This window comes from Tympanuchus pallidicinctus, unplaced genomic scaffold (genome assembly GCF_026119805.1).
Source record: "Tympanuchus pallidicinctus isolate F22 unplaced genomic scaffold, pur_lepc_1.0 scaffold22, whole genome shotgun sequence".
In the NCBI taxonomy this organism is placed as follows: Eukaryota; Metazoa; Chordata; class Aves; order Galliformes; family Phasianidae; genus Tympanuchus; species Tympanuchus pallidicinctus.
This window is the reverse complement of record NW_026294739.1, coordinates 19,295,070-19,319,141: the sequence shown is the minus strand read 5'-3', so window position 1 is coordinate 19,319,141 and position 24,072 is coordinate 19,295,070. Positions and strand designations below refer to the sequence as shown.

Sequence of the window (24,072 nt, the reverse complement as noted above, 5' to 3'; positions counted from 1 at the left end):
TGTATCTAGTCTGCTAGACACGCTTCTCAGCAGCTTGCCAAGGTACTCTAACAGTTACATCGTTATCTGTGCTTCCTAATGAGGCTAATGAGGCTGCAAAGTGTTAAACCTGGGATTGGCTGCGACATCTCAGACAAGCTGCCTTCCTCCATCATGCTATTTCCTTAATAGTAGCCCATCTCCAGAAGGTGTATCAGCTTGGACAACATTTTTTAGGTGAGAGCCTCCAAAATCCTTGACCCTCAGTTCTTTCCAATCAAAGCTTGAACAGAAAATCACACAGACATAGCACAGACACTGTCATCGCCACAGAAGTCTGTTTTGCAAAACCTTGCAAAGTTTTGTGTTGTTCCAATGCCAAACAGACCAAAGTTTAAATCGCTGAACTTCTTTAAAAATAAAACCACCACCTTCCATCTGACAACAGATAATCCTTTTTTAATCAGACAGCTAACCATGTCGATGCCATAGCCTTAACCAGTCACGCCACAGGTCCAGAAGCCATGAAGGATGGGGACAGCCAAAGGATTTGTTTTTTCACAGTTGGATACTGGAAGCACGCAATTATATTTTTGGTTGACTTTTTCATTTAGGTCCAGACATACAGATTAAACACAGCAAACACCTCCTCCACTCAAAGCTTTCCTTGCACTCATCCACACTTCCCACATCCTGCACACATGAAGGGCAGGCGGGTCGGTGCCATCTCTTCACAGTTCTAGTCTGCTCCCACTGCCCCACCGCAAGGTGAGGGACAAGAGCTGCCCCAAAAGAGCTGTGGCAGAGGGCAGAATGAATGACAAAATGAATGACAAAACATCAGGGGGTGTCTCCTCTTTTAAGGAACACGTTGAATTGCCCTCATGCTGAGGAACGCAGCAAGGCAACAGCTGGATGAGGGCTTCACGTTTGGTTTTGATCACCAATTATCCCACAGATTACAATAAAATTAAAAAGAGACTCTGGTTATGCACAACCGATGGAGAGGTACCTTTGTAAAAAGTGGGGAAAAAAGGGGCAATTCCTCCTCCCTCTCTCTGAGGACACCCTGCAGAGCAGTGCACCACTCCTGTGAGGGTTCACTTCTCCATCCGCCTCCTCTGCATGGGAGGGAGCCCCAAAGCTCCCGTTTGAGGGAAGCAGTGTTCAAACACTGGGGTTGAAATATGGAAGGTGAGGGTGACTCAGGGGTACGCTGTGCTGCAAAGAACATGATAACATAGCACAATTGCAACCCCGAAACTATCACTGGAGGATGACATTGGAGATAAGAAAGTACAGTATTACCAGGCTGCTTTAGAGTAGTAGGAAATCGATTCGGGCAGACAAGCTAAATTTATTTACTTTATTGATTTTAAATTTTACATGAACTGCAGTATAAGTAAATCTTTCATGGTAATTCCAAATCTTGAAACCTATTGTAAATAACTAAAAAAATGTCCAATGTTCAGAATAACCATTGCTTTGTACTGAAAGTGCATTATTCTTAAAGCCCAGGACAAAATATTTTGTAATGAATACCCTAAATCTACCTTGGCAGTCAGTGTTGATATCTTTGCTAAAATAAGAGCCTGCTTTTGGTGTACCTGATGATTCAATAAAGCATATATTTTTCTAAAGGGAAGGGAGGAAAGGAAGAAGGGAAATTTTTCCTATTGTATGAAGCGAAGCAGCACACAGGTTTTGTCCTCATGTCTGATGGAGGAAAGCAGCTGAGAGGCTGCAGTGCAGGCAGAGCTCTGTGCTCAGAGCTATCAGCACTGAAAAGAGGAGTGCTGGAGGGGCAGGGAACACCTGACCCAGATAAGGACCAGTCCTGGCTCTGGAGAGAAAACAGGTGACAAGCAATACACGGGGACAAGGGGACAACGTCTCCTTGCCTTGCTCGCACAACAAGTCCAAGCCCAGAAGCTCTTGGAGGCTGGAGGGGAAAGGTTTATTTGGCATGCTCCCTCACCCGAAGCAGGGATCACAACGACCTTCCCAAAGCAACTCATGCACCACTATCTTCATACTCCCGGTACTTTTGTAAAATTAAATCTCAGGAACACTTCTTAGCTGTTCCAGGCAGCTGAGCTGGAAGGGACAGATCTGGGGCTGTACTCACCGCCAGACACGTTCCGACAGTGCAGAAATGGGTAATCTTACAGAAATCTACAATAGACAAAAACTCTTTCCCAAAATTAGAAGCACCTTCTGTTTGTCTCTCTTTCTGCAGAGCGCTGGGTATTCAGCCCCAGCACTACGTCCCAGACAGACAAGAATACCTGTGAGTACAGACTGCTCCCTCATCATTTACCAACAGGAAAAAATACAGTGATGCTGACAAAAGCACTCATCCAGTGAAGTTTTGTTCCCCTGGGGTCTTTTTTTTCGCCTCGTTGTTGTTTTCTAAACTAATCCATATTACCTGTGCCTTTTGATTTCATTATGTTAGATGCCATTAATCTGGATATATGATTTCAACAGTGAAGAGATGGAATTTGTCATCAACAAAAGGAAAACATTATTTTTAAAGGAGTGAAAGATTAATGTTCCACCACGGACTACTTAAACCCTCTACAGCAACAGCACTATAATATTAATCCAACTTTGATGGGTTTTGCATAAGGCTCATAATTAAACATTTTCTTTTCAATACTTTATAGAATCCCCATCTGTTTTTAATGGCATCATTTTGATGTTTTTCTTAATAATTCTGGCAGCCTGCTCTTGAAGCTTCAAGCTCTATTTTTTGTTCTTAATGTCTTCTTCTACAGTGGCTGTATTGTGCCAAAGCCGAAGGCAAGTTTTGGAAAGCCATCGTTAGGCAGCGTGTTGCTGTCTCTCCCCATGTTCCCAGGCAGCAGAGGGGCTTCCGTTCACACTTACAGCAGCCATTGATTACCGCCACCGGATAATGGAAATGTTTGTTCCTTCAACGCTCTGCTTCTGCCTCCCTGCACAGCCAGCCCTGGCTGCACCAAATAAACAAGTGGGTAAAAAAATGACAGCCTGCTACCTCCAAGAAACCCCAAAATGATTGGGTGTATCGCACCGATTTAAGCGAGACGCGGTCTTTGGCTCTTCTCTCTGCACCAATCCCCCAAGGCTTCCCAAGGGTAGGCACCTTCTTTGGTGAAAGGAGACAATCCTTGGTTCCCTGTAGGTACTGCAGTTATGGGCGATATCAAAGTGGTGTGGAAAGCTCAGCACCGGGAGGTTTGAAACATCCATCAAAAGCACCTGATGGAAACCTGGAACGTGAACCTGGCAACGGCTGCTGCAAGAAGCGTCTGCTTTCCAAGAGCCGTGCTGGGATTGTGTCAAAACAAACACAACTGAAAATGCTCCTCTCCAATAATATCTTATCAAAAAAAAAAAAAAAAAAAAAAAAATCCAGGAAAAAAACAACTTTCCAATTTAAGCTTTTCTTTTCTTTTCTTTTCTTTTCTTTTCTTTTCTTTTCTTTTCTTTTCTTTTCTTTTCTTTTCTTTTCTTTTCTTTTCTTTTCTTTTCTTTTCCTTTCCCTTTATTCTCTTCTCTTCTCTTCTCTTCTCTTCTCTTCTCTTCTCTTCTCTTCTCTTCTCTTCTCTTCTCTTCTCTTCTCTTCTCTTCTCTTCTCTTCTCTTCTCTTCTCTTCTCTTCTCTTCTCTTCTCTTCTCTTCTCTTCTCTCTTCTCTTCTCTTTTTTTTTTGTGCTAATTCTAAACATATTTTTCATTCCTGTCCCAAAACTGATGATTTTCCAACAGAACACTGAAATCAGTTTTTCACTTCTAGCAAAATTTCTGCTTGAAATTTTTCTGCTCTTGGCGTTTCAGCTCTTCCACTGCACTACTTTTCCCTCCAAGATGTTTCATTCTTTTATATTAAATGCATATTTGGTGACCTCCTGTGGTTCCCATGGATTAGAACGGAGGAGCAGGATGATTAATGACTTCAGTTTAAATATTTTATACTCTCTGCAAAAACACTACAAACTGATGGATGTGTACACTGCTATTTTCACTTTAGTGTGGGGATATCCTGGATTACATTTTCCCCTTGTTTTTCCCCCACTAAACAATGCTATTAACCTCTTTTCCTATTGCAGAGGGAACCAAGGGGCTCCTGGCTCCCAGGCTGGTGCACTCTGGCAGGACACGTGAGCAGATACTGCCTTAATCGGGGCTTTCAACCTTGAGGAGGTTTTAAATGCTCTAAGTGCATTATAATGGTCTTCTGGTCTCAGGACAGACAGATGTGAACCGCAAAACTGAAATGTTTCATCTTTTGGCGCCTTTCAGTACGTACCATGCTGTGCTTCCAGTGTGCTGAAGGATCAGAGTTACTTCAGTTCTGGGCAATATAAACGGAGTGATCAAAAACATTTAATTATTCAGGGTCAGCAAATCTGGAGGATCTAATAACAACAGACAGAAATAACCTTTCCAACCACTCTCATTTTCATTAACTATTATAAAATAGAGAACTGTTTAATTACCAGAAAATATCATAGCAGAAAAACCCAGCATCTTCCCAAGGGTCTTTCCCAGTCCACTTGAATGCATTTGGCACCGCAGCATAATTTAACTTTATATAGATAGAGGCTTGTACTTGTGCTCGCAGACGCACACACGCTCACTGATAAATAGCTCAGATCCTCATTTTAGCCTGATTCCGACTGCCTACTTGAGCACAGCTGCAGGCTTTCAAAATGCACTACATGAAGAGACTTTCACACAGCACTCCTGTACGTGTCATCCTGAAACGTGATGACGAGGATGATTGGAATGGAAGTGACAACAGAACTGGTTTCCCAATTATTTCCTCTATTTAACTTCATGTTATGTACAGGTGCCTGGAACGCATGCTTCACAGCGCAGGGGCACACATTTCCCCAGCAGCTTTTTTACACCCAAGGAAAAAAATATGTTGCAGATGCTTCTCCCAGCACAGTGATGTTTCTGCAGCGTTGTTTTTATCAGTTCAAATCACTCCTGGCTTGTGCTAGTGAGAGGAGAATCAGAGTGCTCGCCTTGGGCAGTGAGTTCAGCTGCAGCAGCCTCAAAGCAGCAAAGATATGAACAGTGTCAGTGTGCTGGTTTGGACATAGAGAGCACTGGAAAGCAGAGGCACACAGATGAAGCAGTAGTAGGCTGGGGGCAGTTGGGGCCATGGTGCCTAATGTATAGATGAGACAAGATTTGTACAGAAGATATTTTCCTAACTCACCCCTATGTGTAACCCAATACAGAGCTGGTAGAAGTACATGATCCCACCTTGGCTAACTGCATGGATCTCAGCAGTCAAATAATACGTGCTCAGAGAATCCCCAGTTTCTATAGAAAACAACATGAGGGTTTGGAAAAGTACATTTGCAACTGAAATTCATGCACCGGGATGGTAAGTGAAGAGACCTGGACTACAGCACTGTGCTGATGGCACCAAGCTTTCTGTTGCGTTAAATCACACTAAATGCATTCATTATGAGTGAGATGGACAAAAGTACCATCAGACATGAACACAATTATTATTTATAGGGATAATATTACAAAGGCAAATCCTCTTCCCATTCAGAAGAAATGGAGAAATTAAATAGAAGTGTGCTAAAATAGATAAGCTCTGTTAACATTGTACAATATTTTCTGAAGGTTTTATTCTTTAGCTGAGCAAGTAAGTAAGTCACCACCAAAAAAAAAGAAAAAATTTAAAAAAAAACAGAAAACCTATAAAACAGTGTCACTGAGAGGGGAAGTGGGAGCTGATATAAATATAATAGAAAAGAGGGAAGCTAACAGTCATAAATGTTAATTTGAAGCTATAAATTACCCAAATTGCCAGAGGAAAATAACGACACAAGAAAAACACAAGTTCAATAGGAGCAAAAGTGAACTGAATCATGTCAGTAGCTAATTGTCAAAAACAAAGTACAAAGGCAAGAAGTGATCAGACATGCTTCTGTGAAAATTCGGGAGGTAAATGCGCTATCACACATACACACAGCTATCTGAAAAACACCTAAAAATAACCCAGAAGGGCATTAAATTGCAGCTACGAAAGCTGGAACTTTTATTATAAATAGCTGCCATGCAAGAGTGTTATGGCATCTGCATCAGGAATGTGGATTGCAAACAGGAAATGCAAGTTTCAGAGACCTGCCTCCTGGTAGCTGAAATGTGCCAGGGAGAGGAGCCAGGTATGGACACATCAAAGTGCCATCAGGACAGGGAAATTATTCTAACAGCCATTTCCTTAATCAATAATGTGCTTCCTTAGGAATCAAAGTAAGACAGGTAATGTTAATTGCTAAACAAAAGATTTCCATGACAATCTAAGCCCACAGCCAGTACTTTAGAGACTGAAAGAGGGAGAAGACTTATCAGTAAGTGATTAGTACTTAGTGGTTTTGTTTTATCTGATAATGGAATCGATTAGAATAATACCAACTACACATGGCTAAGAGACAAATTTAAATGCAATGAAAAATAGGAAATCAGCATCAAGAAACTAGATTTTCCCAAGATTCCCTAGATTTTACAAGGATGGCTTTCTGGAATTACCTTGATTAGAGATTTTACTGATGACAAAGGAAAAACATCTGACTGTTATTCATAGTGTGCAGTAGGCATGAAAACTGAGAAGCTGCTTGTAAGGAATAACACAGGGCAGCAGAGGAATTGGGCTTCCAAAAAGACAGAAGTGGGCAGACAGATATCCTCCAGCAATGCAGACGTGACACCAATGGAAACTGTCTTAGAAAACCACCATGGCTTGCTTGGATTAAGAAAGAGTTTGAAACATTACACAGGACTGAGAAGAAGAACAATAAAAATGATGAAGATGGAGGAACAGTGCCTTGTAGCAAAGACATGGGGAACAGCTTCTTTAGTGTATGTGGTGTGGGCAAAGAGACAGCAGCACTGATCACAGAAACCTCCTGAGCTGAAGAAAATAGACGTGGACTGAGAGCAGCAGCTGGAAGCTGGGCATGCTGCGATGAGGTGTGTGAACAAAAATAATTGCTAGGAAGCTTTCCCGGATGCTGCGCTGGCTCAGGATTCACTGCTTCTGTTGAGAGATCTCTAGCTCAAGCAGGTGTTGATGTGAGGACACAATATTGCTTGTGCTACACAGAGGGTTGGGCAAGGAGAGCTCCGATCCCTTCTGACAGCAGGACAGATCTGATCTCAGGACTGCAACCTGGGGTCTTACCAAGAGAAACCAACGGTAGAACAGCATTGTTACGGGATTTTATAAATCTGTCTGCTAATGGAGCCAGCTTTCTTTGCCTGATTAAGATCTGGAACGCTGGCTGTGATTTATCACTTTCATACGATTCTCTTCCCCCAGGCTCCGGGTCACAGCGGTGGCGTTGCCAAGATTTATGGTGCAGAATGGTCGGCAGAGCCAGAAGCATCCCTGGTGTTGCCTTGCTGTGAGCATCCACCTCTCCTCGGTTTTGCTTTCCTATCTGCAGTGGGAAGCATTGCTTGCTATTCTCTAATAAGAACACATTTCATTTTACAAATAAGCTTAGCAAGAATACTCAGGAATTTTTGCATTGTCTCTTTTCCTACAGTTCACATTAATACAGATTTCAGCTCCTACGCCCATCAGGAATTGACAACTCTCCTGTGAAGCACTTCATCATAGATACTAGATTCACAGAGAGGATAAAACTACTGTCTAGCTTACTCTTGCAGGAGAGGAGCACCCTCCAGCCATAACCCTTCACCCAGCTGAAGCACTTCAGCTGCATGTAACCTTCTCACATCTATCTGGCAAAAGCGTTAAGCAGAGAAAAGTCCTGGGCCGGGCACCTGTATCCATCCTTCACTTCCCAAACCAAGGCAGGGCTCCATGCAAATTCACTCAGCAAGGAAAATAGCTTCTGTTTTTTATTAGTTTGGAGTTTTTGTTTTTAAAAATGCTTTCTGAATTCAAATACTGGCCTTCTTCTTTGGGAATGTTTTAAGCTCACATTTTCCAGCTTATCTCTGTTACCACAAAGGCTGGAAACTTTCTTTTTTTTTTCTCAAATAAGAGACGACATTGTCACTTAATCACAATACTGAAGGAAATGGGGCTTTGAGAAAACCACCAAATATGGCACAGCACTGGTGAAGGACCCAATAACTGGCCCTTCCCATGCCCAGTGCCCAGGGCATGCCTTGTGTAGGCACCAGCATCTCTTCTGCAGCACCTCTGACCACCAGGCCCACAATGGAGTGGTACCCAGACCTGAGCTCTGTGTAGCCATGGCCCTTTATAACAAAACCTCACGTTTTTTTCTGCTGCTCATGGTCTAGATGTGGCTTCTTTGGGCACGTGGTCCCATCTACTTTCTCTAGGAGGACAGTGGTGTCCTTCCATCCAAATGCTGACCATAGCAAAGCATCAGCACTGCTCCATTGATGGCTCAGTGAAGAAACCAAGCTACTATTTCTTTAATGCAAAATTCTGATCCTCAGATTTAATTTCAAATGGCAACATTATCCAGTGATATTATCTGGGCCCCTACTGCTACTGTTTGATGATCTTTTGAGTTGTCCATTTAGTTTGGTTGTAAAGTAATTCTACAGTTCAATTGTCAGCAGTTGGCACTCATGATTGGGTGCTGCTCAAAACTTTCCTTTGGATGTTTCTCATGACTTCATTTTGTCACTAAAACCCACAGCTCCTCCACCCCATGCATGGGGAAAACCCATCCACTACCTTCAGAGAGGATCAGACCCAGCCTTAAGGCCTCAGCTCTGCAAAAGCATTTAAGCACCTGCTTAACTTTAAGCACATGCCTAAGACTACCCTTCTTTTTTCCCCTGTAAGAAATGCCCTGAAAGCACACCATTAACCATGAGCAGGTGCTTAAGTCCTATTAAAGTCAACAGTGCTTTCAAATGTCAACGGAATTTAAGAACATGCTTAAGTGTGTCATTGAATAGGAGTCCTAATGCAAAAAGAAAGGACTGGTTTTGTCACAGGCTTGGCAAAAGCCAGCAGAACACACTTGCACTTCAGAGAATTTTCTTTGTCTGGGGCATTCTGCCTGTTCCTGTACTAAAGAATTTGTAAAGAATGTTCCTACGTTACCCAATCCTTCTCACAGTTACTAACCATATTTCCCATATTAATAATCCCTAGTGCAAGTATACCCCCCTCACCTCCTTCACTGTTCCAAAAATCTCAAACATGTGATTAGTATCACCATGTCCCAGAGTGAGAGGAGCAGACAAGGAAGGACTGGGACTCAAAGCAGGTGGCTGAGGTGCTTTGGGGTCTGAGTTCTACACAGAGCCATAGGGAAATTTTGGAGGAGCTGGAGGACGGTGCATGTGCCTCCAAACCCCAATAACATTCCTTCCCCTCCCTAAAGTCAAGTCACATATGTTGTTATTTCTATATGCATCTTTACGTCCACCTTGTTGTTGGGGTTTCTGCAATGCCTTGTTTATTGGGCTGTCAAACAATTCCTAAACACACACACGTGGTCCAAAGCACGGCTACTGGGGTGCTGCACCAGATCAGGTTGTGCTGAAGCACCGTGCCCCGTTTTAAATCCACTGCTTTGGCTTGCAGTCAAGCAGTGTGTTACTTTTAGAAGCTACGCTGCATGTTTCTGAGATGGTTTCACTTTGGCTCCAGCTACACAATTAAGCAGAGAAATCCTTACTGATGCTGGAGTACTGCATGTTTATCTCTTGGTAGCCTGTTTTGAACCCCAGGCATTGTAGGAAATTAATTTCCAGAAGACATTTCTGTGGAGAAGAGCCTGATCTTCTTTCCAGTTCAATGTGCTGTCTGCTAAGAAGACACCGTACTGCTAAGAATGGCTGCAACGTTGTGGAAAAAGACCTATCTTCAGCTCTCTTCAGCATTCACACATGGAGATATGTAAAATACTTGTGAAAACAGTGATTTTTATATTACTGCCAGTAATATACCATATAAAAAGATATTAAATTTTGACCAGCTGGTGGTAGGTACAGCAGCAGACTATAATGCACCCATTGTAAAGAATTCCCAGCAGAGGCTGTGGAAATCTTACATTGATGGAGTCGCGCTGGACTGGAGATGCATTGAAAAAATTCCAAATGGTAAAATATTAGAAATACTATTTTGAAATATTTACCAGTTAAACACTGAAGTACTGTTACTGGCTGACCTTTTCACAGCAGTTGTTTCTGTTGTACTTTTGTAAAAGCAGCCAAGAGTTTTTTTTTTAAAAAAAAAAGAAGACAAAAAAAAGCTTATTTTCAGTCTAGCTACCACCCCTGACCTATGCAATAACATCATAATGGAAGAATAATCATTGTAAACAATACCCATGGGAGTTTGCTGGCTACAGCAAAGGACGAGCGCAGCCAACTTCTGTGCTTTTCTTTACTACATCACTGCATTTTTGTCTGCATGTGGATAAGAAGAAGGTTCCACTCCATGCCGGTTGATGGAAAGTGCTAATTGTTGACACATTAGCTAATTGTTATGATTGCTTCTTAACAGTTTGGGTCTAGGAGTCCAGATTTCATCCACCAAAGTGTGAAGATTCCTTATAGCAACAAGTGCTGTGAAAACATTCACACAATGAGGTCCTAATCTTGTGGATCTCTCAACCAAGTGACAGCCTGGCAAACGTGCTGTCAAAGTGCAGACACTCAGGAAAAAGAAGGAAAAAAACGAACTCCCTCTTCCACCCCATATTTCAGACACATGTCATCTGCTGTTATCATTAATGATCTGTTTTTACAAATAGAGTACCACTACGGAAAACTGAGAGCAGGCCAATCAAAATAAACCCGGCAAAACCCATAATTGTCTACTGACAATCTGGGCTGCTTGGGATGTAAGATAATGTGGGTGGATTTAATGCACAAATGCATTACGTGCCATGCTTTGCAACTGCCCTGGCTCACTCCAAACCTCGGCGCAGCACGGGAAGGCTGCGCCAACTGAATTCTATTGAAAGGCACCAACACTCAGGTGCTAAAAACACCAAAATGCTTCTGCCCCGTGCTGTCCTGGGGCTTTGTTGAACGCTGGAGGAGACTGATCAGCCCCAGCGTGCTCCCCATCTTCACGCAGGGATCTTCCACACCCAGGAGCCTGCCCTGAACTCATTTCAATTACAAGCACCAGGGGCAGAGATTCCTTTCCAACCCACATTTTCTCAGAAATAACTTGCGTAGGTACGAGAGAAACTCTGGATGAAGAACTTTTTTGAAACGACAAAAAAATAAATCACGCGGCGGTCCCTGGCACTCTGAAAGCACATACTGAGTGAAAGTGCAAAATGAAACCTTCAGGTGATGCTTTATTTAATTAGAAGCCCCTTTGCATGGTACGTTAATATCACGTCAGATCGTAACGTTGCAGACGGTTCTGTTCAGACCCAAAGGACCTCAGCAGGTGTCCAAAGAGCATGAAGTTCTAAGGTTTGTCTGAATTTTGTTCTGCATAATTCATTTTTACGAACTTTTAGCGTATGCCAAAGTCCAACGTGCAATATTGCCTACGTCCTCACAAAAGGGAGCAGGAATCTCTCCCCAGACTGCTGAGCCTCTTGAACTTTTTGGTCTGGCCAAGCATGAACACGCAGGGCCACTTGTCTGCTTCCTCCATCCCTGGGGCACGGCGGCAGGAAGCAAGCTGGGAGCAGATTACGCCTTGGCCCGACTTTTCCCACTCATTGGCGAGAGCTGCTGAGCTAGAATGGGGGCAGATGCAGATTGCTGATAAAGGACTTCAGCAAATTCCCATCCTCTCCTTGTGAAGAGAGAGAAGGAAGTCGCAGGGCAACTGCAGCTCCAAGCTGCCCCCAGAGATAGCACCGAGTCAATGGCTCCAGAGCACCCACTCTGGGCACGCGAGACCCATGGGCTGCTCCTTTTGGGATGGCCACGTGTAGGGGTGCAAGGTTGGAGTTTAGATTTAAACATCATTTCTTTTGCATCAGATTCTCAAGCACCAAGACTGGCTCAGCCTGGGCAGCAAAAGCTATAAACGCTGCCTGTGGCAATGTGCACATGCTGCCAAAAGGAAAGAAAATGAAAATTACCAATTTAGATTGGTAATAGAAGAAGCAAGAAAATTTTAAAGAACTGCATTTTGGAACAGAACCAGAAATTTGGAAATTGTGAACATTAACTTGACCTGAATGATTTTATCAGTTCAAATAAAAATATAGACAAAGCTTTCTGAGTAACCATAAAAAATAGTTTAGCATAGGAATCTGTGACTCTTGATTGCCCTGCATAAGCTTTGTATTGCAGGCAAGCTGAAAAACTTCAGAGTCCCACATTGTATTTGCTGAAGAAGGAAGGTTCTCACTTACAAAAACATAGAGGAAAAACAAGATTAAAACAGACAAGTGATGCTGGCTCAGAAAAAGAACTGGTAAATATTACATTCCCATTTAGGAAATAAGGTTCTGTGTGATGCTGTGGAAAAGTACCCATTTGCCTACTCTTCTGAAGGTGGAGAAGACACCCTGACTTTCAAATCCAAAAAGAACAACCCTACTTTAAGGCAAGGAAGCCACACATCTTTGGCAAATCTGCATTTTGCAAATAACAAATTAACAGCCAGTGCAGAATGGGCTGAGTTTGAAAGGAGACATGAATCAATACAAGACCCGAGTATATCTGTGGCTGCTCTTCCACCCTAACATGGCACCAAGCCTGGGTGCTGGAGGCATCTCCCTGCTCACCGCAGTGCTTGGTGCTGGGACATTGCCATGCAGTACTTAGACATGGCAGGGCAGTCCAAGGACAACCCATCAATCTGCAGTTTGAATTTCCTGCCATTTGTTAGCACGGTCATAGTTTTAACATGACTAAAATATAGACTTTCATATGTTCATCCGAAATGTCCTACAGATGCCAGCCACTGCTCTGGTTCAAATGCTAAGGAAAACATCTCAGTGAGACCACTACTCCGTGGAGCGATTGCCTCATGCAATAGCCATGGCACTATCTGGGTCAGGAACAACAAACAAGGTGAATGAGGTAAGAGAGGTCATTCTTCATAGCAAGGATCTCAGGAGAATGGGAGAATCCAAAAATAAGACGTTTGCTGACTGGATGCCCTTGAGCTGGCAACCAGGCTGACTTGGTAACTGAGCCAGCATCAGACATCAGCCTGGACTTGCTGCTGCCAAGCAATTTGAGCAACGAGTGAGAGTTAGCAGGAGAGAGACAGGGTGATTTAGTAGATTAAGAAGCAGGCTAGAAGCTCCTGAGCTTTCATGCTGGCTCTGACCTCAGCTGGACTTGTACCCGGTACATTTAGAATCCCTGCTTTTGGACACACATGGAGGCAAGATTGTAGTCACTGGGAGCAAAGCAGCTCTTCCCCTGCATGCTCCTGTTCCTTGTCACTAGCATCTCCAGATGCAGGATGTGTCAGCACACATGGATACAATCCATGCTGCCCGAAACACAACTACATCTGCAGCATACCTGGGCATGACTTGAGGAGCAAAGTTTGAATTTCGGATTTATTCTATAACCAGCAGGTCAATGTTCCAAATAGGGAAGTTCAACATCAGGAAGTTTAGTTCAATCAAGCTCTTTTGAGTTTAAAGTTGTTATTCCACCCATTCCTAGCCTGAATGGGTGACTTGCTACCTTTGTTTCTATTCAATCCTTCTCTCGTAAGTCTCACTCCCAACATTCCCTTGCAGCCCACACCTGGAAATGAGCTATCCTGGGTGAAGCTTCTTGGTTGTATGGGGCTGGATGCTGCTGTAAGGAAGGGAGGTGCCAAATGACGACGCAGCTGCTCTGATCTGTAGAAATCCAACTTACTGGAGATTGGTAGCATGTGTAATTCAAATTTCAAACCCTTACTTCTCTGAATTAAAGAGATGTAAAGGTTTTTTCTTTCTATTTCCCAGGAAATGTTTCTGAAAATGCTTAACAGAGGGAAATTCCTTGTAAAAGGATCACTAGAAAATCTGCTGATCTGTACTATGGCAATCACAGTTGATGATTTGGTAGATACAGAGTTTTTTGGCAGTCTGGTGACTTTTGAAGGTGAGAGTGCCCATTTAGCTCCATCTCAGCACCTCCTCTCCCTGTCCTGCCTGGCTTCGGCGTTGTCAGCAATCAGAATAAAAGCCAAGTGAGCCGAGGTTATACTGATCCTGCAACCTTGGAGGTGGGTTGAAAGAAAAAAAACTCCAGCACCCTCTGCTGTCTGTACACAACCTACGCGGGGATCCACCACTGACAACTTGGGCTGTGTGCAACGCACAGGGCAGCATCGCACAGGAGGAAACAGAGCTGGAGCTCGCTCTGAGGACTTATTGTAGACGTCCAGGTTCAGGTGAGATGACATCCTACAAGCTGTCTGGAGAGTACAGAGGAAACCTAAACAGAGGCAGCATGCTTACAGCAGCTATAGTTCATCAGATCCATCTCACTGGGCCAACTGGGAGACTTAGAAGGGATGGAAAACTTTGGCCCAGTACGAACAGAAGGCATTACAGCACATGATTTCATCAGACGTTCTAAATTTGGTGCAGCAAAGCAGGAAACTTTGTTTTGGTACAGGTTTTTCTCCTTCACAGTCAGAGAAAGGGAGAAACTCCAAGGAATTATCTGGAGAAGCAGCTTTTGCTTTTAAATTTGGGCTCTGAAAGCATTAGTCTCGCTTAACTCGATCCCATGTCAGTCCAAGTTGCTAAATTTCCCAAGCTATATTTTGACATAACACGCCTCCTATCTCCTGCCATCAACACGTGGGAAGGAAGAAGACCTGCCAAAAGAAAATACATTGTGGAGACACAATGCTCAGCTCCTGTAAAGCACCCCTAGTGCCTTAAAAAGTCACAGATACCTGATTCTGGAAGCTCATGCTAAGGACATCCTCGTATGGAAAAAAAAAAAAAAGGCTTCACCCAGGACATTTCATTTTAAAACCCATGCTCACAGCGGGGGTAAGAATCAGGCATTTCCACCAGCAGCTATTCCAGCTATCAAAGAGATGGGGCTCAAACTTGATTTTGCCATTTTGGCTGTTGGAGTTGGGAAGGATTGCATTTCTTCATCTTCCCCAATGTGGTTTCTTGAAGACAGCGTGATTAGTCAAAGAAAACACAGAGATACTCTTAAATATCCTCTGTCAGAAAATAAGATCATCTCTTGGCCCAACAAAAGCACATGGGAAATCACAGCTAGAGAAAACTTGTACTTTTAAAGTAACTGAACTAATAGCTGTGCTTGTTCCAGGCACGCTAGCAGCAATTTCATTTCAGAAAGCAGTAATTTCAGGCAGCTCTGCTGCCATGATTCACCATTGTGAATGATTTTGCCTCTCACAGCACACCGGGAAGTGGCCTGAATGGCTTATTTTCCTGCTCCAATAAACTCTGACTCGTCATTTTGCAGATTTTTCTTTGTTTCTTATTCATCGCCAACTTAAAAATAATCTGAAGAATAAAAGGAAAAGACCTGAACGGAACGATGATCTCAAAACCTGTTTGGCTGCCTGCATCTGTGTGGGAGCAGCCGCTTCTCTTCCTGCCAGTCACCTGTCCACTGCTTTTCCACATCCAGTGCGTTCCTGCAAGGCAGACCTTTATCTTTTTGACCATTACTCAAATGTAACAGAATTCAGGAGCCAGATAAAACTGGAAAGCTCTGTTTTGGACAAACTCTGAGCTCTCTTTTTCTTTTTTTTTTTTTTTTTTTTTTTTTTGTTTCAGCACAGAAATGTAAAGTAAAAGAGACATCATTTTTTCCAGGAAAGTGAAAATGAGTGCATCTCAACACACGGTTAGCACAGCTGGGGTTTGACCCGATTCATTTTTTATGTGACCCAAGAAGGCAGCCAGGAGGCTGCACGGGGCTGCGCAAGGAGCTTCGTCTTCAGCTGACATTATCACTCCTTAAATTGTTCACAGGTTTGGTTTTCTGTATGTCCAAAAAAGCTCAAGTGTGGGGACAAGTAGGCATCACCACAAACACCCCTCTTTAAATACTGTCTGCTGTGCACACTGGGAGGTTTTCAGCCTTCCTTAAGAAGAGTGATTTTGCTGCAACTCCCCACATGGCTCTGTAGCTGCTTTCTGGCCTGGTTTCCATTCCGTGCCACCTGTGAAAGTATTTCCTATAGTCAGGCAGTGAGCAGGGCTGGCGCAGCACCGCTCATATCAATTAAACCTCTTTTCTCTGTGGGTACATTTGATAGAAGACTTATTTGTATGGCTACAGCCGACCCGTGCCACCACCCTGTCTGCTTGGGCAGGAGCTCACAGCACTTTGCACACCCCTCTTGTGAACCATTTAGCCAATAATCCTACTTCATACCCTCATTTTGTTAGAGTTTAGCAACCAAAAGAGAGATGTTTACAAAGTATAAATACATCTCTGCCAGCCAGACACAGCTCAGTGGGGATGCAGAACTTCTTTGGGGGATGTTGCAGTAACCCCAGATCTCATCCAAAGTTTCATGCCCCGGATGCTCCACATCCAGGGAGAAAACAAATGACTGCTTAACCTGAGCCCCGCTGCTGTGGCTCTAGAAGGGGAAAATTACAGCAACTCAGCCTTTTCCAAATGGAAACGATTATGCCTTTGTTGCTACCGAGGGTGCTGGCTGGCGGGCAGCCCAGGCCCCGCAGGTAATGGCCACAACAGGAGGTGCCGTGGAGACGCTGGCATTTCGTGGCACAGGAGAAGCAGGGGTGAAGGCACTATCTGCGAGCCCAACACAAACAGCTCAGGGTAAACCCATTTGTCAGAGTGGCAAGTGACCTTTTCCGTTCACCTGTGATTAAAGAACTCGATTTGTTCATTAAGATCAATAAACCAAATTAAGACGGCTGGACGCAGGGGATTCGAGCAGCTTTTGCCATCCCACTCCTTGAACTCATCTTATTAGAGCGGCCTGGGAAGTGGAAGGAGGAACTTGGGGCAGGTCAGGGCAAAGCAGTGCTAAATCTGTGTCTCTCGACCCGTTGTTAATCATCTATTCTCTTTCTATAAATGAATTTGGAATGTGAAGCAAATCAAACTAAAAGATTTCTCCTCCTGGCTGAATACTTCAGGAGCTTTAAGGAATTCAGCTGAGGAACAGGGCTTCATTCAGGGCTGGTGATTAGTTCCACCGTGGAGTGCACTAGACAAGACAATGAGTGGACGGCAGACACAGTGATTCATAGATTGCTCTGCCCAGAGATGCAGGTGTTTTAGCAGTGAATGAAAGGAAAGGAGGCTGGGTCCCCTCTCAGCGCGCCTTCCTGGAAGAGGGTTTGTGCAAGTGACTCAAAGTTATAAAAATCAATCTCATAAATGTAAAAGTTGGAGGGTTTAATCAAAATGACACTCATCCTCCTGCCTCTCCCAGTAGAAGCAGCCAGAATCTTGCGGCAGCCCAGAGCCAGCGCTGACAGCAATTGCTTACAGGGAAGGGGATCCTCTGGTGTAAACAGGAAGAGTTTCCTGAAAATTTTGTGCATAAAAGAGGGATTCAACCCGAGCGCTGAAACCATTCTCACTCCCCAAAAATGGCTGGAAGTCGCAAAATGTGTGTGATTATCTAAAGTAGTCGTACCTGGCTGCAAGCCTCTTTTCCTTCCTCAGTACAAAGGACAAACATCAGAGAGCAAAAGGGTTTTAGCGAGGCTGGAGGAAAGGAGGGAGTGTTGCATCCCTCACTAAAGCCACATCACCAATGCACTTCTGAGTTTGATGCTTAAAATGGGTATGCAAATCCCACATTTCATGCATCACGGGGTGTTTTACGCTTTGGCAAGAAATGAAAGTCACCTAAGAAGCAATTGCCATAATAGGCTGATAAGCACAATAGAAAGACATTTACAGGGCTAAGCATTATCGATGTGCCTGGTTTGGCAGAGTTTCTGTACAGCAAGACGAGTAGCTCGCATGTCAGCAGCATGTGCTCCGTGATTACGATGTGCACATGCAGCACTGAGCTCTGCTGTTCTGCAGGTGCTGCCCGAAACAGGAATTAGGAAGTGTTAAAAAGTAATTTATGTAAAATGTGCGTTCTGAGTAAGGCACTGCATTTCTCCAGGATTTCGACCTGTGCAGATTGCAAACATATAGATAAAATGTTTCTGTTCATCTTTGTTGAATCTCAAAGGATGTGCTAAACAAGGAGGATGATGAGTAATATCACACAATTCAGTGAGCCTGCCTTCATTTTCCACTTGTAGAAATATACAAAATAGATTTATTTTTATCTTTGGTATTAGAGGGAATTGTTTTCTAAAATCAGCTCTCCAGCTCTAAAACGTTCTATTCAGCGGCATTCATGCCAATTGCTACACTTTTTAAACTGGACTTTATCACACACCCTTTACTGTTAAGTAAAGCCGAATTTCTTCTGTTCTTCCTTCCAATGTCCCAGCACAGCATGGAGACAAGCAGCCCCTCGGAGCCCCCTGGCTCCCTCACCTGCCAGCCCTCCCAAAGCCACTTGTTAGTGGTGTGCCATATCACGTTAAATTCAAATCTTTCATTGGCTGGATGGGAAACAGTAATAGAAAGCAGCATTTCAAGGTGATCTGTCCTTCCAAACATAATCTTAACTAATTAATAATTAACCAACGATTTATTGGTCATCTGATACTGCTCAAGATACAAAGTTCCAGGCAATGCACCAGCAAGGAGATCTCCCACGTCCGTGCTTTACCTAATTAAGTACAGGTGAAAGGACATTTCTGCTAACCCTATCAATTTAGAGGACATTTTGGGTGGGAGCAGCACGAAAGCAATGCTGCTGTGCATCTGGGCTGATCTCTACAGACCTTTCCTGCTCCTCCCTGCCCTCCATAGCTAGTCCTGCCAAAGAAGTTGTCACATCTGCACAAAAAGAACGTCCACAAGCACTGCTCTGAGCCCAGGGGCTGTTTCCCTCCTGACTTGGTCACTGTGGGGCACATCCACCTGGGATCAGGAGTCTGCACTACTGCTCCGTTCATCCAGACTGGCACACACAGTGACAGCCCAAAACACCACAACTCATCTTATGCTTTGCAAACACAAGTGAGAAGAAAAACAAAACAAAACAAAACAAAACCCTACCAATATATCCTAAGTAGGTGGGAGCTGTGGGACATGGGATGTGGGTGGCCGCAGTTTCTGGCTTTTCTGGGCACTCCCCTGCCTGCAAAAATCCAGCGTGCTTGCAGCCCCCTGCTGGAATGAGGTTTCAAAAACTATGCCAAAAAGGAGCATTGTTTTAATTTAGGAGCACGGAGGGGTTATTTTTAGCTGCCATGAGACTGAGCCCCCAGGTTCCACAGGGTCCCTGGACTGTCAGCACCCCTTGGGATGCTCCAGAGACACTGACCACCCAGGGAAGAGCCCGCTCAGTATCACATTCAAATAACAGCGAGATGTTTGCCTCACTCCTCGGTAATCTCCTGTCATAGCCTTCCAGTTTGGTTTTCTTTTGTTTCGGCTTAGACTAGAGCTGAGCTTGGCAGGGTTATTTCCAGCCCTCTGGTCCATCCAGGATGCTAAAGCACCAGAGGGGCTTCCCACGCATTTTTCTCTTTCCGTATTTCCCACTTGCACCTGACAGAAGAAACTGCAAGCAATATAAAGTTACTTCTGATTTCATTTTCACTGCAGACACCTCGGTGCTTCCGAGGATGCCACACCTTTGAGCACCTCGAGCATGACACAAGTGGTGCTTTTTTGGCTCCCAGAGCACAGCCACTGGCTTGGGAGGCACTTGGAGGGAAGCACAATTAATGTGCATTTCTTCCCCATTCTGCAGAGCGTAAAGTGTGGGGGGGGGGGGGGGGAGAGAGGGGGAACAATATTGTGTTTCTAATAAACTAAGAAACTTTTTTGACTTTCATGATGTACATATGGCCGTTAATTTCAATGTCATATTATGATTTTTGGCTGAGCCAACAGTATGTATGTATGGATGGGAGCAAGCAAAACAAATGCATTTTGTATTCAAATTTATACAACTCCATACATTTTTATGCTGTTTATTTGAAAATTAATTTTGGCCCAGGCCTCAGAGACAGCAAATGTTGTCAAGATTTGAGGGCTACCTGAAAAGCCTTGGGGACAGCATTACCCTTATGCATAAGAAACAGCAAAATAAAATAAAAATAAATGAATTTCCAAATACGTCATGGCTAATCCCTTGAGCTGACCTACAAATGAATTATAGAGGGTTTGCTACAGGACTGAGTAGATCTTGTGATTTCACTGAGAGATTTATCTTATTTTCCAACTTATTTTCATATCTTATTTCCTTTTCTTTTAGAATTAGACTGTAAATAAAAAAGCAAAGACTGAATGAAGCTCCCTTTCACTGCACTCATATTGGATTGATAAATTAAAAGGGTGAGATGAGTTTTGTACGACCCATCCTCGAGGATTTGGGAAATTTAGCCGATGCAAAACAAGGCATTAATTTGGAGAGGCCTAGCTACTTACAATGCTTAGAATTCTGACAATGATGAATGGCATCATTCCAAGCAAATGGTAATTTCACTTTTTGTGACAGTACTTTAGAGCAAAACCGACTTTCTTCACACAAAGAATTTGCAATCCTATTGAACAGAGGCTGTACCTGAATATCAGAAATCCTTCATTGTTTAAGTATCATCTGATATTCTTGATTGGCTCCAGACTGAAGGTTGCAGTTGAATTAGGGAGAACGGAGGTTAAGTCCTAACCTTGAAAGATTTAGCAGCCATTGAAACACTGCCTTTGGGCACTTATTGGCCTGTATTTATCAAAAAACTTTTCAATTCAATGAGGGGAGGGAGAAAACACAAAACTTGTCACATTCATCAAGTGAAGCCACTGGAAAGACATCTACAGAAGAACACCCAAAAAGCATAATCTTTCAGAAGAGCTGATAGAAATGGTAATTGGATGGGATGAAGAATAATACTTCTAAAGCAGGGGTATAGAGAATATAGCTAAAAAATCAAGGTCAGGAGAAGAGAATGTATCCTTTTCAACTTAATAAAACTTACATTTGCCTATTGTGTTGTGAAATATATTCCAGGTACCATCTCTAATTTATTTCTGCACAAACACTTCTAAGGGAAAACAGGATTACAGGCAAAATGGAAACGTGTTTTCTTTTAGCATACGTGCAGCAAACATAAAAGCATTGTTAGCAGATACAATTAGGAAGAAAAAAAAAAGAAAAAAAAAAACAAACTCCAGGACTTCCCTGTTATTTAGAAATGTGGCTCAGCTTTCAGAAACACAGAGAGCATCTTTAAAAAAAGCATATCCCTAAGGCACTCAAGAGTCCTCTTCTATGATTGGCAAAGAGCACTGACATTGTCTCCCAAACAGGGAACAGAAATGATGAATCATAAAAACCTGATTGCACTTCTTCCTGCCTCCTCACTAACAAGCTAATCAGAGACAGCAACCCGAGTGTCATGTGCAAACGGATGAGTTGTGTGGGGATCCCATATTGTCCCGTTTTTATCTGGCACAAACACCTCTGGCCTGAACTCTGAAGGCTTTTGGCACATTCCTTAGGTTTCGTATCAGGGGTCCTATCCAGCTGGTGAAGAAGGGGAAATACTGAAGTGCTGCGTGGCTCTGCTCTGCGGAGCTGCACGGATGCAGGTGTCTCCTTACTGACGAAGACATCAGCTAAGGGGAAAAAAATCTGCAAAAGGTCACTATCTGCAGACCCTGAGCCTCCAGCGGGCTCCCAAACAGTTAACTGAAACAGCACCTACTACCAAAACATCTCTGTAAATAACCAAGAAATGAAAGCAAAGATGAAAGCATGTGTTAATTTTCTGCAGTCGAGGGAATTTGGCTATGGATGCTTATTAATCCAAGAAATACAGCATTATATTTGTCAAGAGCTTCTTGAGATGCATGGCTGGAGGACTAACCCACAAGTTACGCTGACACTTTCCACAGCAGGCCAGGTGCCGTATTTTTGGGTGATGGTGCCTTCAGCAATAGCACTGACTGACCTGCTCAGAGCACCGCTGCACAGCAGTGAGCATTTGTTTTTTTCCAGATGCCTGAAAAGCCACCTGTGCCAACCAGAACTGCAGGTCATCTGCATCTCCTAAACATTACACACAACACAGTGGGGGTAGGTTAGCGTGGATTCACAGCCACAGTCACAACAAAGGACAAAATTACATAGAGGCAGCCCAAACTTAGGGGGTGAATATGACATCTGTTCTTCACCAGCTTGACATCAAGAAAGCAGTTACAGTGATGCCCTGGTGTGCTTAGGCATTTGTGAACATATGGTATGTTTTACCAATAACTGCAAATTTCCTTACTTTTATTGTTTTCTCTCACAAGCATGATGTTTTCTTTAATGTGGACCTGTTGCGTGAACACTTTTGTTGTGTTACCTGTTTTTCCAGCCTCTTCTCTCTCCACCTTACCTTTCCTTCCACCAGTTCTGGCCATGCCCTGCTGGGGACCCACCCTAGGGACACCAACTTCCCTGGGCACCCATTTCAGCATTAGGAATTCTGCATCTTTTGATGAGATCTGCACTCTTGGCTTTCTATTTTCCTCCTTTAAACCATCATCCAACAAGTACCTGATTTTTCTTCCCATACACTCCTTCCCTGCACACAGATTTGTCAGATCTTCCCAGGTTGACAGGTAGCCTCCCCAGGTATTTTCATAAGCTTTTCCTTTTCCTGTCCTGGTTGAACTGTATACGTCTCTGGTCACACTTAGCTCTGACTCAAGCAGAACCAGCATTTCTCCTGCTTGCTGAGTCTCTTCCCTTGTCCCACCATTGCCAAGCCAGGAAGAAAACCCAAGGGAAAACTCAGAGATGTTCCTGGGTGGCTCAACATCGCATCATTCCTACATGGTCACACATGAGCTAAATAGATATGCACCTCAGAGTATCTGAAAGAGCCAAGGAAGGGCTTTCAAGGACATGTCCCATAACCACAGAGGCACAGACTAGATGACACAGTCCCTGTGGTGACTGTGGGACCAGAAAGGTCACTGTGTTGGTGATGAAGGAACAAGGCAGTCATAAGATCAATGCTTTTACATAAAGCCTATCTGCAAATAGTTGAAAAAACTAAAAATATGTTAGTTATTAAATGGAAAACAAATACTGCATCCACAACAGGAAAAATTCCTGTATTGCCCACAAGAATTCAGATCCCAATCTCGTATCTCATCCCTCAGAGCTTCTTTTTGACACCAGTATGAGTTTTCACCTAGCACCAGAGTTGAACCAGAGAAATCCAGAGAGTTGAACACTTCTGGATTTGGCCCTCTGATGTTTAGCCACCAATCTTAATTTAGAGCCCACATTCACCAAAATGCCCTAAAAGTGAAAGTTACCTCTCTACTTCAGCAAGCTCCAGGAAAGCAGAGCAAATAGGTCATTATTTGTGGTAATGGTAGCATGTGTGATTTAAAAAAAAAAAAAAAAAAGCTATTTTGTAGGAAATCACTGAATTAATTGCTCCACTGCATAAAAAGGATATATTCTACCATGATTTCTGCACGCTTCTCTGCATTTATTTAGCTGCCTCATGCCACCAGTTCCCCCAGCCACATACCGAGGCATCCCTGGGGAGCAACCACAGACATTCCTGGGGACCATCTGCTTATCCCCAGCCCCTAGATCCCCTTTTCCATCCCCACACCGTACCCACCCTTGCTACAGGGCATTGTGCACTAACAACCATTATTTAATTAACAGATGAAGAAGCTCTGAGAGCCGCACTGGCAGATTTTGAACTTGATCTTCTCTCATTTGCTGTCATGCAAGACCAGATAAATGACAAGTATTTCGAGAGCCTGCAAAGGCCCTTTAGAACAGCTGCACAGGCTTCACCCCTTCTTTGCAGCAGGTTTCTCACTTAAGAAAAAAACACGCTTCATTACATCGCCTCTTACTTGAGCTGCAAGGGTCTATTCAAGGAAGATAAGCCTCTTAGAAATGAAGTAGCGTTGAATTTAGGTTTTGAGTGACGGGAGGAAGGTTTATCCATTCAGCAGACAATACTGCTTTCTCTGCATTAATCTAGGAGGCGGACAATGATCTGTTTTTTAGGCCGCATCTCATCTCTTTCCCACAGCAGAAGGTGATTAGAGTTAGGAAGCAGAGACTGAGAAAGAAAGGCGAGCACTAT

At 43.5% G+C, this 24,072-nt stretch overlaps 1 protein-coding gene across 7 annotated transcripts in view; it reads right to left on the bottom strand.

Annotated features, from left to right (window-relative positions):
- The window catches only part of MECOM (MDS1 and EVI1 complex locus), a 298,479-nt gene that overhangs the window by 233,618 nt on the left and 40,789 nt on the right, over positions 1-24,072 (bottom strand). The window lies entirely within an intron of this gene.